The sequence below is a fragment of the Loxodonta africana genome, chromosome 6 (assembly GCF_030014295.1).
Source record: "Loxodonta africana isolate mLoxAfr1 chromosome 6, mLoxAfr1.hap2, whole genome shotgun sequence".
In the NCBI taxonomy this organism is placed as follows: Eukaryota; Metazoa; Chordata; class Mammalia; order Proboscidea; family Elephantidae; genus Loxodonta; species Loxodonta africana.
The window spans coordinates 105,290,323-105,309,159 of record NC_087347.1 but is presented as its reverse complement, the minus strand read 5'-3'; the positions used below and the strand labels follow the sequence as shown (position 1 = coordinate 105,309,159).

The 18,837-nt window shown below is 37.0% G+C and overlaps 1 protein-coding gene across 12 annotated transcripts in view; it reads left to right on the top strand.

The window, feature by feature from the left end:
• ARHGAP15 (Rho GTPase activating protein 15) overlaps positions 1-18,837 on the top strand; it is a 710,746-nt gene that overhangs the window by 211,057 nt on the left and 480,852 nt on the right. The gene's annotated exons all lie outside the window — the stretch shown is intronic.

The window sequence follows — 18,837 nt, the reverse complement described above, 5'->3', positions numbered from 1 at the left end:
CAAGTGAAAAGGAGCAAGGACTTTACAGTCAGGCAGATCTACACTGGGGTCCTAGGTCTGCCACTGGCTCACTGGGTATTATCAGGCAAGTTTCTGACCCTCTGCATGGTTCTAGGTTTTTATCTGCAAAACAGGGATAATTGCACCCAGTTTGCAAGGACTGAGTTGATGATAAGAGAAAAACACAAAAAATGCACAAGTCTCAGCTCATTGAAGAGCTATGGTATCTATTATAATTATAGATGTTTAGATTGTTTTAAGTAGGAATATAATAGAGCAAGCCTCTCTGGTAACCTATCTTGGAATACTAGGGCTGCAAAATTGTTGAGTAAATCATGGAAGTAGGAAAAATGTGTGTTAATTATTCAGTTTTTTAACCATTTGGAATACTGTCATTCCATGACACTATGAAGTAAACTTCCTAGGGAAATAGAGACAATATCTACTTAAATTATATATATATATTTTTTTTTTTACTTTTTTACTTATACTTCTCCACATCTTAAAAAGAAAAGATAAACAAAAAACACCAGAAGACAATAAATCTGGGCCATGAAAAAGATACAGAAACAGATATGTTACACATAACAGACTAGTATTTTTGCTGCTATTGAAATTCGTATTTGGCTCTGATCTTCCTAGAAGCCAGGGCAAAAGAAGGAAAATAATACCTCTTAAGTTTTTTTAAGAAGTGAGGAGCCCTGGTTGCCCAACGGTTAAGAGCTATGGCTGCTAACCAAAATGTTGTCAGTTTCAATTCACCAGCCGCTCCTAGGAAACCCTCTGGGTCAGTTCTACTCTATCCTATGGGGTTGCTGAGTTGGAATCTCACTATGAGTTGGAATTGGCTGGATAGGAACTTTTTTTTTTTTTTTTAAGTGAAAGGAGCCCTGGTAGCACAGTGGTTAAAGTCCTTGGCTGCTACCCAAAAGGTCATCAGTTTGAACCCACCAGCTGCTCTGTGGGAGAAAGTTGTGGCAGTCAGCTTCCATGAAGAAGATTATGGCCTTGGAAACCATATGGGGCAGTTTTACTCTGTTCTAGAGGGTCACTACGAGTCGGAATCAACTCGGTGGCAACAGGTTTGATTTTTTTTTAAAGAAATGAAAAGTTTTTTCTGGACTGAAATTCTGAAAATATTGCCTCAAACTGTTCCTTAGATGTTAGAGCATTGCCAAAGGAATTTTCATTATCGTGGTTCCTTAACAGAAGGATCCTTAAGAGCAAAATGAGAAGATATTAAAAGATAGCCCTCAAGTGAGGAGATTCACTTAGCTAACCCCAAACCAAACCCAGTGCTGTCGAGTGGATTCCGACTCATAGCGACCCTATAAGACAGAGTAGAACTGTCCCACAGAGTTTCCAAGGAGTGCCTGGCGGATTAGAACTGCCGACCCTTTGGTTAGCGGCCGTAGCACTTAACCACTACGCCACCAGGGTGTCCACACTTAGCTAATGAGGTCTAAATAAATATTACCGTGGAATCAACCTTTATCCTTCACTCTCAACCTCTATTTCTTAAGAGTTACCAACAAAGATCTTATTCAAAGCAGTGAAAGTAAACTGGAATTGTAGGCAATATGTGAAAAAACGCATACAGAGTAAAAATCCACATTATACAGATACCAGTCCCAGTTGCTGGGTCTGCTGAGAGCAGAGGTTCCAGTATGCAAAGATTTGTTTGGAGTCTAAGAGTTAGGAAAACTCAGTTTAAATCCAACCATGCCAAGGTGAGCTTGGGCAAATCACTTCGCTTGCGTGGGCAGTTACTTACTAACCTTTAAATGAAGAGATTGGACTAGACTAGTGCCAGCTTGTTTCAGAATAATGCCTACAACAAGACCTGAAACAGAGTATGTGCTCCATAATTATGGGCTAATACATCCTATTCCATACTTATAATGATGGAAGTCTGATTTTACCAATTTGGTGGCTAAAAAGGTTAGTTAATGTAAATACTTCATAGTTCTCAATTTAAAAGGGCAGATGGTAATAACAAAAGCTATATGTATATATCAGGGTTTCTTAACCTTAAAAACCAAAAAACCAAACCCGTTACTGTTGAGTCAGTTCTGACTCATAGCAACCCTGCAGGACAGAGTAGAACTGCCCTATAGAGTTTCCAAGGAGTGCCTAGTAGATTTGAACTGTCAACCTTCTGGTTAGCAGCTGTAGCTCTTAACCACTACACCACCAGGGTTTCTTAACCTTGGCACTATTGATATTTTAGATGGGATAATTCTTTGCTGTGGGGGGTGTCCAGTGCATTGTAGGATGTTTAGCAGCATTCTCGGCAGCTACTCACTAGATGCCAGTAGCAACCCATCCCCCCACCACTCCCCTCTCCCCCCCGCCAAGTTGTGACAACCAAAAATCTCTCCAGACTATCTAGACCCCAGGTGACAATTACTGCAGTATGTATGCATGTGTAAGTAGATAGATAGTTAGCTTTGTATGTAACATATTATTTACTTTTATTGTGTCTTGACTATGTGAGATCCATCACTTTCAATTGTTAATTTTGTGTTCTCCATGGCATTACTGATAATTGACACAATTAGCCCCATGGCCACTTCTTATTTTGAATATAGCATGAGTAGAGTCAAAAAGAATTGAGTGCTTTCCCAAATTACAACTAATATACTTCATTCCATTGCTTATGGTTCTTGATAAAATCATGCAAACACAAGCAATCTGATGCTATTTTTTTGTTTACAGTATTACTGTGTTGTTTTGGTTAACAGAATGAAAAACAGCACTGTAATACTACAAGTAAAAATGTTTTATTCTTAGTTTGTTTCATCAATAAAAGCTGACATTTTTGCAAGAAAGATGTTATACTATTGAAATTAACTCTTAGTCAATTGTAAATAATTGTATTATATCGGTATGTTATCATGAAGATTAGAAATCATTTCCTACAGAATCATGTTTTTGCTTCCTCAGCACTGTTTCAATTGAAAGGAATTTAAATGAAGTGCATCTCATTACTAACATAAAGTAGATGGAGCTTGAATAATTTTTATATTTATTTTCCATGGATGGCTATTACATTTCTTATCCTATCTATCCAAATTTTATAAAATAAATTGTTTTAATCCATTCTTTGGATAGGAGCAACAAATTTATTTTTGCAAAAGCTATGCATCTGAATATACTGTAATATGCATAAAGCTCTGTTAACACAGTTATTTATATAAAAAGCATAGCTGCCTTACCTTTTATTTAATTTACATACTTTATTTATTTTCTGACAGGTTCTTCTCTTTGCATTTTTATTTACATACCAAAAATGTCTTTCCAGATAAGTCAACTAAAACTTTAATGTACTGTATAATTTTATACTCCATAAAATGTTTTATGTATTGTATAGTATCGTATGAGATTTTAGCCTTGTGATATAGAATTTTGGAAATATTTTACTACTGATACGTATACAATAATACCATATTTCTTAAACAGAGTATCATCTTTTGTCTGCAATCATGTTTAGAAAGAATTATAAAATTTATGCTCAGTTTGTTTCCAGAAGGGAAGGAAAAAAAACTATCGCTGGTTATTTTTAAACGTTACTTTTTCTTAAAATATTATTATTAACCACACATAATATGGGCATCTCACATCCTTAGAGAATTTGGTACCTTTTCTCTAAGCTGTACAAAAGACCATTCATTTTCCATTCAAATGTTGGGAACAATAAAGGTTTCCCTAATGTGTTTCCTAAGCTCTAACAGGGATCACTCACAGGGAAGTATTAAGGCCACAATAGGTCAGTACAAAGGAGTCCAGTTTTAGAAAGATAAAGGTAACCCTCTCCCCCTCCCTTTTTTGTATTTAGCTTTTGTAAGCATGGTTTGTATTTGCATAACCCACCATTCATATTCTTGTGAGTTCATGATATAAATAATTTGAAAAATTTCATTCAGTTCCCCAAATTATATTCTAGTCATTATGGATGATTCATGAGAGGATTAATCTCTTGGATGTGACATAAAACTAGAGAGGAGAGACACTACCTATCATATCATTTGCAGTTAAGAACATGCTGCATATCTTTAAGCTTTACTTAAAGTGCTTATAGTAATTGGGTGTGCATGCCTTAGCTCTGTTAAAACCCAAACAGCAATATGGGAGAGTGTGGTTTGTTTTTTAAATGTGCAAGGAAGGAAAATTAGTGAAATCTGTTTAAGTCACAAAACTGCCTCATTCAGGACCCAATTCAGCAGCATGGAAAAAGTAACTCAAGTTAACTGTACTCTTAGCATATGTCTAAGCTCACAAATTTCAATTCACTTCAAATTCCCTTTCTCTTCTCGTGGATCTGCCTGCAAAGAAAAGAGATATAAAGATGGCAAACTGGCTCAACAGTTCATTAGCTTTAGATTCTCTTAAGGTTTTCAGAATCAAAATGGGTCGAGTTACAGGCCGAGTTCCATTATGAATTGGAATAGTGGTATACGTAAAGAATCGTTTTAGTTTTATTATGGGCCCTCCTCTTTTCCTACTCTCTACCCTCTATTAAGGAGTGTGGTGGTTAAGTGTTTGGCTGCTAGCTGAAAGGTCAGTGGTTTGAACCTACCATTCGCTCCAGCACTCCACAGGAGAAGGATGTGGTAGTCTGCTTCCATAAAGATTTCAGCCTTGGAAACCCTTTGGGGGCAGTTCTATTGTCCAATAGGGTTGCTATGAGCTGAAACAGAGTTGACGACAATGGGTTTGGTTTTTGGTCACCTTCTACCACTTTTTTTTTTTCCTACCACAGGCACACACAATTACAGACATGCATACGGAGTTAAGAGTAGAATGTATCTTGATTTTATCCATGCAGGTAAAACTTTGGGAAAAATAAAACTAAAATAAGCTAATGAACATTAGATTTAGGCATTAAACAGAGATTGTGGCTTAGTGACCTAACCTGCACCATAATCTTTTAAAGCATTACAGTATTTGGAAAGAAAACAAAAATTATCTCTCTTTTATAATGGAATCTCTGTGTAAGAGGATATTATTGGATATGAACTACATGGCAGCAGCAGATTTTTCTCTATGTATCTTCCAACAATTCACAGTAGTTCTCAGATACATTTCAGAAGTAGCACTGAAGAATTAGTCTTCATTTATAAGGAAACATTTTTGAATAACATTGTCTTCCAATTTTTGTTTTAAAGGTCTAACATTTGATAGTATGTTTTCTTTAGTTAACTTTCTATATTATATGGCAATCTCTGCAGTTATTTTTTTTTCAAAGATAAAAAAGAAAAAAAGCAAGCTCAAAATGTAGAAGTTATTTTTGCAGTAACGTATGTCATGATTTTTAAACATTCAGGCCTTTAAACTTTTTTTATAGTGTATGTTCTTGCCAATCCCAGCACAGTTCTACAAAGTAAAATATTTGGCAGTGAAATCATATTAACAGATGGAACAAGAAATTAACACGTTTTTGCTTCGCTAATTCACAGTTCTTTTAATACGCTAATTCTAAATCACCTGTTCTGACTTTGACAGGCTACAGACACCTGTTTGGGGTAATATTCCACAGTTAATTATTACATGAGAAATTCACTTTCCAACAAAAGGGTTTCTGTGTGAAATTGTCATAGTTAAGAAATTGGTAATACCAAATATACACAAATATATTTCTGATGTCTTTATCTTTAACTAAAGAATGGTGTATGAAAACTAGAGACTGTCCTCTTAGTGTTTGAATTCTGTCTATCACACTTTACACCATGGTTGCACTGATCAAGTCAGAATGTTCTTCCCAGTAGCAGTGATTTACTATAATACTGTATTTTAAATGGCAGGAAAAGAGTATAGAATTTTTAAGTGGCTGGAAAAATTCCTAACTGTATGTTAAAAATGACTCAGGAGAGTTTAAAAAAAAAACACTGACAAGACGGGGTGGGGGGGAAAACAGCCTGGGTAAGATCATATGAAAGATAGAACAATAAATACGAAGCTCACTGAACTGCAGAGTTTGAAGTATCTGACTCACGTGGGCACCAGAGGACTAATGACTTGTTTGCTAAAAGGAAGTAGAAGAAATGATGCCAGACCTTTATGGATATGGAGTCAAATGCCCTCCTCTTCTTACATCTCAATCTCTTAATGGACAAACTACTTCTGTTTTCCACTACATCCTGATTTGCTTTATCCCCTCATATTTTTCTTCATCATCCCAACAGGGTCCTTTTCCCTCTCACCTGGGAGGACTTCTTTTCATAGTGACTCCTTTTCACTTCCATTTTCCCACAAAACCATGCTACAGGAGAGTGTGGCAGCAGACTGTATGTGTGGGAGGGTAGGACGGTGGAACAAGAAGCAAAAATCAGAAACGTAAGGTTTTTAGATGTTTGTAACATAACGACAGATGCTGAGGTAGAGTCTATCTTTAGGTTTGCCAAAGGTTCCATTTTGTGTGTCTGTTTTTTGATTCTCTCTAATTGCTGTTCAGCTTTGTGTGTGGCTTTGCTAATGTGTCTTCCTTAGCCACGTTAGGGAAGCAGAGAACTTGTCGTTTCTTTAATTAACCTTTATATCTTAGCACTCAGATAGTACGGTTCACCGAGCAGGCACTTTTGGAACTTTTAAGATTCATGCTGTTTTCCTCTGATTTTAAGTTACTGCATGAAGCATATTTTTAAGATGCATTTTTATTTTGCAAAACTTGAGGTGGATGAGGAAAAAGCTTGTTTTTTTACATTTAGCCTCCTTGTAATTGTGTTTTTCTCCCAATTGCCACTGTAGAAAGCACATGGTCTTTCTCTAAAACCATGCTTTATGACATTGCTATTTGCAGAAATTTAACTGGCAGCCCACCCCAGGAAGATAAAATTCTGTTTCATCCAAGTTTGGTTCCCCTCCTACACCCACACCTGAAACCATATTTCTGCCAGAGCCTACATTCTGCTAAGGAGGAAACCAATCTTTTATAATACTTTAACATACGTGAATTTTATTTTATTTTTAATTAAAAAATTTCATTTCTCATCCAAAAATGCTAGATGACATTTAAAGCTAGAAAAGAGTTTCCAAATAACTCACCTTTACAATTAACTCTTATCAGAATGAGACAGTTATTTCGCTGCACAGGGTACAACCGAATGGTTATGACACAGCTGTGAAGTGAAAAGCCTCCACCACCAGCAACACCACTCAAGCTCCTGGGGCTGTTCAGAAGTACATTATCCTACAAGGTTTTGCTCAGGGCTCAAAGTTTTGGACACAGTTACTGGTACAGAATATTTTCGGTTAATAAGATGCCTTAAGAATAAACTAAACTTCCTGGCCTGTAAAAGACAAAAAAATCATACTTTAGGGAGCTCATAAATCTCTTAAGTTTCCCTGGAAACAACATTTAGACACAGTACATATGCTGTCCCCAAAACGACTTGAATGAATGAGAACTATCTAGATTAAAATACGAAATACTCAATTTTAACATTATAGGATAATGACCTTGAAAAATGTGTTGGGGATTTATAGTCAATATGAATTCTTAGGAAAACTGTTCAAGATGATGAATGACATCACAATGCAATTTCACTCATCTGTCCTCAGTTAAAATACGTGGACAAATCAATTAATTAATAAGAAAACTTAGCATCACCAGGGTGTCCTATTTTAATACACTCCTTATGTAAAATGTATGAAAAATTATGCAATTTTCTATGGACTAATACAAAGTATGTATCTCCATTTTTATGCATGTCTATAAGTGTACACACACACACTTATACATACATTTTATGGAGCCTATTTAATCCTTCAAAAAGGACTGCAAATTATAACAGATTAACGTGTTAATTATATTTAGCTTAATCATTTCTCTAAGCAAGCAAATTTACGATACATCAGACTTATTTAAAGTGGAAAGATTTTCTTTTTATGTAACTAGCAGATGCCATTAATTGATAATCACCATTTAAATCCTTGTATTTTAAGATAGTTGTCTATATATATATATGTTTGTAAATATATGTATATAACTTCATGGTACTATATTTGGTATCTTATTTACATATTCTATGTTAGAAATAATTAAGTAACCTTCATTTTAAAAATTAAACTTTTAATTTAATTCATCCTAAGCCAACTCAATTAATATGTCACCTGTCCTAGAATCATGATTTTATTATAACAATAATTTATTATTTATTGAGCACCTAATGGGTACCAAATGCTCTATATAAACCACTGCTAATCCTAGGTTTATTATTCCATTTCACAGATTAGGTAACTGAAACTCAAAAAGGTTAGTAACTTCTCTAGCCTCATAGCAGTGGACAAGATAAAATTACAACCGGGGTCTTTTTTACAAAGCCCATTATTTTCTCATATGATACTGATGATCAACATTTGAGAAGCTGGATATGCAGAGTTCAGGTTTAGCAGCAGGCATCATTAAAAAAAAAAAAAGTAATTAGATTATGATAGAGTCAAACGAACTATCTACGTAAATTAAAACTAATCTGCATGAAAGACCCAATGTAAAATTGCTCTGTTTTAGTAGTAATCTACAGGGATGTTTGGGTATGCCTTAAAGTTTTAGTGTCCAAAAGGTTATGATATTGAGTATCTTATATTTTAAAAGCTCAATTTATTATGTTGTTTACAAATTATTTATTGACTTTGGTTCTGATTTCAAGGAGTTTACAGTCTAGTAAATTGCAAAGTTCATAACTTGGAACTTTTTTTAAACTTTAAAATGCTTCTTTATGTGTTTTTTTAAAAAATATTCTTTTCTTGGCAAACTTTATTTGGATGTATTGTTGCTTTAAAAGGTGTTCTTTTAATTTTTACCCTAAAATATATTTGGCAACTCTTTTATAATGTCCTATTTAATTATAAACTATGATTAGATTCTAATCTTCCTGAGCCAAAGACCATATTTGTCTTATTTATCACTGATTTTCAGCCATCATCACAGTCATGGTCCATGATGAAAGGTTAATGACTAAATGTTAAATTGTTGGATGGGTGGATGAATGGATTACACACCAATAATCCAAATGAAAAAAGTTAAAAGACTTGAATAATTTCATTCAGCAAAAATCTATTGAATGCCTACAATATGCCAGTCATGAGTCATACATGGGGATATGATGATGAACAATTAATAATAGTTAGGCACATAATATTTACTTTCCAGTGGAGGAAGTATATACAATAAATTTATAAGTGAACATAGTAAAATACTTGCTTTAGTTGATCATTGCTATAAAGGCAGTAAACTGCATAATGAGACAAAACTTATTTGGGTGGAGAATGTGGATAATATAGGCAGGGAAGATTGAGAGGAAGAAACTTTTGAGTTGGGACTATGCTATGTGAAGTAGAAGGAAAAGAGCATTCACTACGGGTAGGTGTACATTTCTGGGCTATTGGCAATGAGGATGAAGAAAGAGGAGTGATGTCTACTTTAACACTGTCAAAACATGCTCATGATGAAACATTTGTCTTTGTGTGCCTTACTTAAATGTACTTTATTATCTGTGGCTTCTAAACACAGCTAAACATAAGAATTGCTGGTACCCCTTTGAAAAATACAGGTATCAGAGCATTTACTGAATTGCCAAGGACTGAGACACAGCAGACTGTATTTTATAAAAGTTCCCCAAATGCTTCTGTGCAGGATAGGAAAAAATAAACAAACAAAAAACCACTATTGGTCCATGGTGTCTACTAGCCCCAAATGACAGCTACCTAATAATATGAACGACAGTTATAGTAATAATGATACCAATAAGAACACCACTAAAACCTACTCTCTTCAATATTTTTAACCCAGAAAATGACCGGAGTCATGTTATTTAGCCCTGAACCACCTTACTCTCTTAAGAAACAAACATATGTTCAATATTTATTCATAAGCATCAAGTAATTTTCAACTAAAATTGATCCAAATGGTTGTTATTTTGTGTAGAATTCTAACCATCAGTCTTTTCCTAGTTGTATCAATCAATCAACCAAACAATCATCTAGCACCTTGTTTCATAAGTGTAGTCCTTGGACAGGCAGCTCTGAAATCTCCTGGGAGTTTGTTGGAAACGTAGAATCCCAGGCTGCCCCAGATCTACTGAACCAGAGTCTGCATTTTGACAAGTTTCTTGGGTGATTTGAAGCACAATAAAGTTTAGAAGAACTTCTTGAGCCCTACTTACGCTACCAATCCCAAACTAAATGCTTGAATACACAGAAGCAATACAGACTTACCAGGATTTAGCTTTATCCAGTAGAATTTAACTAGTTGTAATCAGGGGCGAAACATGAAGATAAAAAAAATCTGGTTTTGGACACTTTCATTTCAAGTTTGCATTTCAGCCAAAATTCTAACCTTAGTTACTAACTCAGGTCTATAACATGAGAGCCTCTGGTCAATTCTGTTTCCAAAAGAAGTAATCTCACAGTAAGTATCATATAATCCAATCTATCTACCTTTGAAGTGTAGCCAGAATTCCCCCATCATTTCTAGCCTAGATTATAGCAACTAGCTTCCTAATGGGTTTCCCTGCTTCTATATTCTCCCTATTATATTTTCCAATAAGTAGGCAACTTAATGACTTTTTAAAAGACTTCAGGCTTATTGTTCTCCTCCCAAATTGATCTTACATAGTTACGGTGTATGTACGTCAGGTATCTGTTCAGCTGGCAATGCTCACATCAACTATTCCTGACTATTTCATTTAAACTAGACTCCTTCCTGTCTACTTCCCCTTCTTTCTCCAACTTTATCTTTCTTTTTTTTTTTTTTTTTATGGCTCGTACTCTCTTTCTGTAAGTATATTATGTCATGTTATTCATTGATTTGCTGTCTGTCCTCACGACAAAATATAAGATCCAGAAGGCAGGGACTTTGTCTTTCTTATCTTCCAGTGTCAGATATATAACAAGGGTAGAATAAATAATTCTTGAGTGAATGTTGAATGAAGTTAGTATTGTAGAATATTCACAGCAAGTGTGGCTATATCAACATCAGAAATACTTACTGAGTACCTAATAAATATCACTGAGACAGATTCTGAAAAATGGCAAATAAAATATAGTACATGCCCTCTACAGACATACAATGCAGTTGAGAATTAAACAAATGAATAAAAATTTAAAAAAAAGGGAGGCATATGGTATACAAAATAAATTCCTCAAGCATTAAAAGGTGACTTCAATTGCAAGAAATGGAGAAAAGAAGACCATTTTGATAAGTAGATAATACGGTGATGTCATTTTCAGAAGGATAAATGACAAGCATTAGGGTCAAAATATTTGGAGCATTATTCATCAGTAAGCACACCTGTGAAACAGAGACAGAGTGACAAGTAGCACCAACTTACGGTGCCTTTAGCTTCTAAACGGAGGAATCTGTACTTTTTTATGTAGGCAACTTTTTTGAGAAAATACTTTTGTATTCACCATGGTGCTTTAGGAAGATTCATGTGAATGAAGGCAGTGTGCAAGATGAACTGGGTCAGGAAGAGGCTGCCCAGAAAGACTATTGCCAGGAGCTATGAAATCATACATGGAGCGCAGCATAGCCTAAGACATAGCATTGGGAATGTAAAGTATCAAATAAATTAATAAAGTATTACATGTTAGAAGAGTACATAGCAAGAAAAAAACACTATGTGAATAACTACTATCATCATCATCATCATCTTCTTCTTCATTACTATCATGGCATGTAAAAACACCCAGAAAATTTTCCCACAATCAGAACTATGAGGCTATTAATATAAGCTGTATAAAACTCAATCCTTTCAGAGATGTGGATATTATCATTTCTGGTGATTTAAAGCTCAAATCGTTGGGCTACACTTTAGTGCAGCAGTCCTGGCAATTAGAAATCTAAAAACAGGAGTTCTTTGTCATCTCAGAAAAAGCCATAATCTTGCTTCCAGATAAAGAGCCTTTTTTCACATGGCCAACAGAAGAGACAAGAGTCTTTTCTTATATTTCAAAGAGCCTTTATTTGTTTAATATATGGTAAACCCCTCATAGGCACAAATCTTTTATTCACCATTGTTTCCTCTTTCTGAGCAACAGTTTTCTCAACCAAAAATGAGAATGCTAAAATCCGTAAGGCAGGGTTGAGATGGAGGTTAAATGACATAAAAGCTAACTCTCAATCTCTGTGCCAGTGGGCACTCAACAAATTATTTGTTGCCCTCTCTTCTCTGCCCGGGGAAACCCTAGTGGCATAGTGGTTAAGTACTATGGCTGCTAACCAAAAGGTTGGCAGTTTGAATCTGCCAGGCGGTCCTTGGAAACTCTATGGGGTAGTTCTACTCTGTCCTATAGGGTCGCTACGAGTTGGAATTGACCCGATGGCACTGGGTTTGGTTTTTTTTTTTTTTTTTTTTCCCTTCTCTACCCAGCACCTAGTACAGTGTCTTGATAAAGTTAATGCTCAATAATTGATTGTCAAATAAACAAATGTTGTTGAATTTGCACTAACTAAATATTGAATTTTTAAAGCATTGAGCAATAAACTGAAGTGGCCAGTTTCAGAGAGCTCCAGATAAATATCTTCCAGTATTGAACCTCCACTGTAAACTTGAAATTTTTTCTTAATCTCTCCTAATCCAAAAATTTCTCATCCTATGAATTTATTCCCTTCCCCCAATATATTCTCCCTAATAATTCCATCTCTTCTCTCCTAGCTCTCAATATGTTTGTTATTTATGATATCATTTTGATGTTCTTGTATTGATTACTCCATTTCCTTTTTCATCTCTTTCACTCCCTACTTATGTTTATCCCAATGGTTTCTTCTTATTGGGTTCCATCTTCATTTTATGTAATGCTGTAAGGTTTTTGTTTTTGTTTTCAATAAATTCATGTTCCTATACACTGTGTACCCTCAAACCACTTAAACTCTTCTATCTATATTTCTTTCCTACTGCTTTTATGAAACCCTTTACGAACCGTCCATAAAAGCATTTCCGTCTCTTTGCACATTTTGACTGCTGCCCAAGGTATTGTATTCCTAATTAGATTTAAAAAAAACGTCTTTATAGGGCCTTTTATGTGTTCTGTGCACTTATGGTTTTCTGTAAACAAAAATAATAAATAACAGGTGGATAGCTAAATATATAACTCACTGAGAATGAAGAATTTCAAAGATGAGGAAAAGGCAATGTCAAAAACACTCTGCATAGATTACACTGAGACTGGTAGAAATGTAAATGGTCTTTGGTTGTTACTTTTAATAGAATAAAACCTATTTATTAGTAAAAAAAAAAAAAAAAAGTCTACTATGTACCAAATCTCAGAAAAGCATTATAATAAAACGTTATCATGACTGTATGCTTTTTATAGCACCAGACATGAAACCTCTTTTCTGTCCCATTTCTACCCTGTTCTTGGTAGATGGAGAGACAGATGGATTCAGTGAAGGGTAATTAAAACTTCATGGGTAATAACCAAAATGTTAAACGTTTCTAATATGAAAGACATGACTTGGTTAAGATTCTGTAAGTATGGGCAATTCTGTCTCCCTAGATCCCACCTCCTACCAGAAAATGAAGAACCAGGACAGAGGTGGGTTGGCGCTAGCTGCAGAGCTGGTTGTACACATCTTTTCCCAACTCACAGTCAGTTGACATCACAGTAGTTTGCTTGAAATCGGCTGTGGTGGAAGTATTCACACTACCGAAATCAGTGAACGCTACTAGCCAGGCCTTGTTTTTTTTTTTTCTCCACAGAGACTATTTCAGACATTTACTAGAGAATACCACTGGGTCGGGGCTGGGAAGTTTGGGCAAAGGTATGCGGGCAGTCACTTGGCTCCAAGCTTAGAGAGTAACCACTGAGAGGGAGCAATAACAAGGCAGATCCTAGAAAATGACTGAGCTCAGAAGAAGCGGGGAATCCAGGGATGAATCCCCGTGATGCCATTCTGGAAGAAAAGATCAGAGCAAAGAGTTGAAGGTGAGAGTAGGCAGTGAAGCCTGGTGAAATTCCCTGAGCAGAAAAAGGGAAGCTGTGCATACTTTGTATTGGACAGCTGCAGTATCCTGGAGCGTGGGGTGTGGGTCTGAGACTTCGACAAAAAGAAACTTTTAGAAATGAATTTTACAGTCAAAATAATGCCAAAAAAAAAAAAAAAAAAAAACTAAGTCTCGTGGCCAGTAACAAAGATTTACCTGGTGAGACTAGGTTGTTGTACTCTCCTGCGCACCTAGAGACAGAGACCTCTGTCCAGGGCCCAGCTGCCTCCACGCCTCTGAGGAGAACCCGCCACCCTGGCTCTGGACACTAGGGACACTTCGCCCTGGCTCTCGGGACTCGCAGCTATTTTCCTGGTCTCCTGAGCACTCTCCCTGGAGAAGGGTGAAGCCCCCGAAGGAAGATCTTGTGGATTTAGATACGAAAAAGGCCTCGGGGCACCTAAGAGTGGAAGCTCAACTTTATACAAAACCCGTAACTGCATTTAAGCGCCTCAGTCCAACTTTGATTCATGGAGATTTTTCTGGCCTTTTGGTTGCAAGTGACGAAAACGCAAACAGATTTTAGGAAAAAAAAAAAAAAGAAAGAGCAGGTTTAAGTCTCTCTCCTGTCCCTCTCCTACGTCTGTCCATTGTTTTTATTTCTAAACAGATTTTCTCCCACGTCGGTTTATACTGACAACTCCGCACTTAAGCAATCAGCGTAGAGGAAATTGCCTCCTCCCTGAAATTTTCCTCAAATAGTCCGGAGAGAGTTTCTCATTGGCCTGACTGTGGTCACGTGCCCTGCACAGACCCAATAACGGTTGGCAGAGACATGAAAATTTTTTTCTGGCCTGAGGTCGTGAGCTGATTTGTGGAGCAGAGCTTGGACCACGTGGACTGAGAGGAAAGAATATTTCCTCCCTCAGGAGTGGCCGCGAGGACGTACAATATAGAGGTGTCCATTACGTCTTGGTAGAGTCGCAGGGGCCTTACCGATGTCTTCTAAAAGTAGGTAGAAGCTTAACTATAATCACTGTCTAGAGCCTGGCTTCTTTTATTGCTAACGCTTAGGAATTCATTTTCATCCCCTCCTTCCAACTGCGCAACTCTACGTCGCATTCCGCATCCAGGATTTCTCTCCTGCACGTGCCCACTGATCTTTATTTCTATTCTGTTATCCGTTTGGTTCCAGTCAGGCTGCTCAAGCCCTCTGTGCCATGCTTACGCTCCTTGTGGCATCCAGATCTATACCGGGGACTCTCTCCGAGGTTGAGCTCATATGCAATTTGTTTCAGTCGGACTGACTGAAGGCAGTTGATGTTAGGTGCCATCTGTAGGTTCTGACTCGTACAGACCTACAGAATAAAACACTGCCTGGTCCTGCGCCATCCTCACAATCCTTGTTATGTCTCAGTCCATTGTTGCAGCCACTGTGTCAGTCCATCTCATGGAGGGTCTTCCTCCCTTTTGCTGGCAGGGACTGGTCCCTGCTGATAACATGTCCAAAGTACATAAGACAGGGTCTCTCCATCCTCACTTCTAAGGAGCATTGTAGATGTACTTTTTCCAGGACAGATTGGTTCATTCTTGTGGCAGTCCATGGTATATTTAATATTCTTTGCCAACACCATAATTCAAAAGCATTAATTCTTCTTTGGTTTTTCTTGTTCGTTGTCCTCCTTTTGCATGCATATGAGGAGATTAAAAATCCCATGGCTTGGGTCAGGCCCACTTTAGTCCTCAAGGTGCCATGTTTGCTTTTTAACACTATAGAGGTCTTTGGCAGCAGATTTGCCCAATGCAATACGTCGTTTGATTTTTTTTTTCTACTTCTTTCTTTTAATTTTATTGTACTTTAAGTGAAAGTTTACAACGCAAATTAGTTTCTCATTAAAAAATGTGTACACAAGTTGTTTTGTGACATTGGCTGCAATCCCCATAATGTGTCAGCACTCTTCTCCTTTCCCTTTACCTCTGGGTTCCCCGTGTCCACTAGTCCAATTTTCCTGCCGCTTCCTGCCTTTGCATTTTTTGCTTTCAGGCAGGTGTTTTGTTTGATTTCTTGACTGCTGCTTCCATGGGCGTTGATTGCCCATCTAAGTAAAATGAAATCCTTGAAACTTCAATATTTTCTCCATTTATCATGATGTTGCTTATTGGTCCAGTTGTGAGGATTTTTGTTCTTTATGTCCAGGTGTAATCCATACTGAAGACTGTGGTCTTTGATCTTCGTCAGTAAGTGCTTCAAGTCATCTTCACTTTCAGCAAGCAAGGTTATGTCATCTGCATATGGCAGGTTGTTAATAAGTCTTCCTCCATTCCTGATGCTGCATTTTTCTTTATTACAGTCCAGCTTCTCAGATTATATGTTCAGCATGTAGACAATAAATATGGTGAAAGAATATAACCCTGATGAACACCTTTCCTGATTTTAAACCATGTAGTATCCCCTTGTTCTGTTGGAACAACTGCTCCTTGGTCTATGTACAGGGTCCCACATGAGCAAGATTAAGTGTTCTGGAATTCCCATTCTTTGCAATGTTATCCCTAATTCGTTATGATCCACACAGTCAAATACCTTTGCATAGTCAATAAAACACAGCTAAAGAATTTTTTTGTGTGTGTGTGCTTTAGGTGAAAATTTATAGCTCAAGTTAAACATCGTTCGTGTATTCTCTGCTTTCAGTCAATAGCCACCTGACATCAGCAGTGATATTCCACGTTCCAAGTTCTCTTCTGAATGCAGCTTGAATTTCTGGCAGTTACCACACTTTATTTTCTTTGCATGTGGCATTAATAATATTGTTTGATAAATTCCACATTCCTTTGGATCACCGTTCTTTGGAATGACCACGAATATGGATCTCTTCCAGTCATTTGGCCAGGTAGCTACGCTGTCTTCTAAGTTTCTGGGCACAGAGGAGTGGGCGCTTCCAGCATCACAGCCATTTGTTGAAACATTTCAACTGGTATTCTGTCAATTCCAGGAGCCTTGTTTTTTGCCGGTACTTACGCTGCAACTTGGACTTCTTCCTTCAGCACTGTTGGTTCTTGATCATATGCTACCTCCTGAAATAATTGAATGTCTACCAATTATTTTTGGTACAGTGACTGTGTATTCCTTCCATCTTTTTTGATGCTTCCTGTGTCATTCAGTTTTTTGCATATAGAATCCTTCACTACTGCAACTTGAGGCTAGGTTTTTCTTCATTACCTTCAGCTTGAGAAATGCCGGGCGTGTTTTTCCCTTTTGGTTTTCAAACTCCAGGCTTTTGCACATTTCATTATAATACTTTACTTTGTCTTCTCAAGCTGCCCTTTGAAATCCTCTCTTCAGCTCTTTTACGACATCATTTCTTCCATTTGCTTTAGCTCGTCTACATTCAGGAGCAAGTCTCAGAGTCTGTTTTGACATCCATTTTTTTTTTCTTTCCTGTCTTTTTAATGACCTTTTGTTTTCTTCATGTATGATGCCCTTGATGTCATCCCACAACTGGTCTCCTCTTCGGTCATTAGTGTTCAGTGCATCAAATCTATTCTTGAGGTGGTCCCTAAATTCTGGGGGGATAGACTCAAGGTCACACTTTGGGTTTCATGAACTTGTTTTAATTTTTTTCAGCCTCAACTTGAACTTGCATATGAACAAATGATCATCTGTTTACAGTCAGGCCTTGTTCTGACTGATAATATTATGCTTCCCCATTGTCTCTTTCCACAGATGTAGTTGATTTGATTCTTGTGTATTCTGTCTGGCAAGGTCCATGTGTATAGTCGCCATTTATGTTGTTGAAAAAAGATATTTGCAATGAATAAGTCATTGGCCCTTCAAAATTCTGTCATGCGATCTCTGGCATTGTGCCTATCACCAAGGTAATATTTTCCAACTACCCATTCTTCTTTGTTTCCAACTTTCACATTCCAGTTACCAGTAATTATCAATACATCTTGATTGCATGTTTGATCACTTTCAGTCTGCGGCAGTTGGTAAATATTTTCAATTTCTTCATCTTTGGCGTTAGTGGTTGTTGCATAAATTTGAATAATAATCGTATTAACTGGTCTTCCTTGTAGACATATAGATATTATCCTATCACTGACAGCATTGTAATTCAGGATAGATCTTGGAATGTTCTTTTTGAGAATGAATGTAAACATCTTCCCTCCTCTCCCCTACCCCCTGTTGCCGCTGAGTCGATTCCAACTCATACAACCCTATAGGACAGAGTAGAACTGCCCCATAGTGTTTCCAAGGAGCACCTGGTGGATTCGAACTGCCGACTTTTTGTTTAGCAGCCATAACACTTAACCACCATGACACCAGGGTTTTCTGTAAACATCTTAGAAGTAATTAAATATCCATCAGTATAAGGAAAATTATTTGAAGTTTGGAAATCTGTCATACTTCAGAAATGATTCACTGTTTCATTCATAATTAAAAAAATATATTTTTAGATAGAGAAGCAGTGAGCCATCTATCAGTGAGAGCCAAACCTTAGGACCTCTTTAAAATGCTTTATAATTACCTTTGAAAAAACTATACCAAAAGATTTAAGCATGGAAGAGAGGTCAAGGCCGTGTACTATGCCATTTCACAGGTCTGGGGTTCAGATCTCAGCTCTACCAGTTGTAAACTAATTATATGGCACTGGTGAGGTCCCTGGATGGTGCAAAGGGTTTGCATTCAACTATTAATTGAAAGGAAACCCTGGTGGCATAGTGGTTAAGTGCTACAATTGCTAACCAAAAGGTTGGCAGTTCGAATCCACCAAGGTTGGCAGTTCAAGACCATCCAGTGGCACTTAAGAGATTACAGAAGGGGCACTTCTTAAAGATTACAGCTGAGAAAACCCTATTGAGCTCGGTCTAATCTGCAACACATGGGGCTGCCATGAGTTGGAATTAACATGAT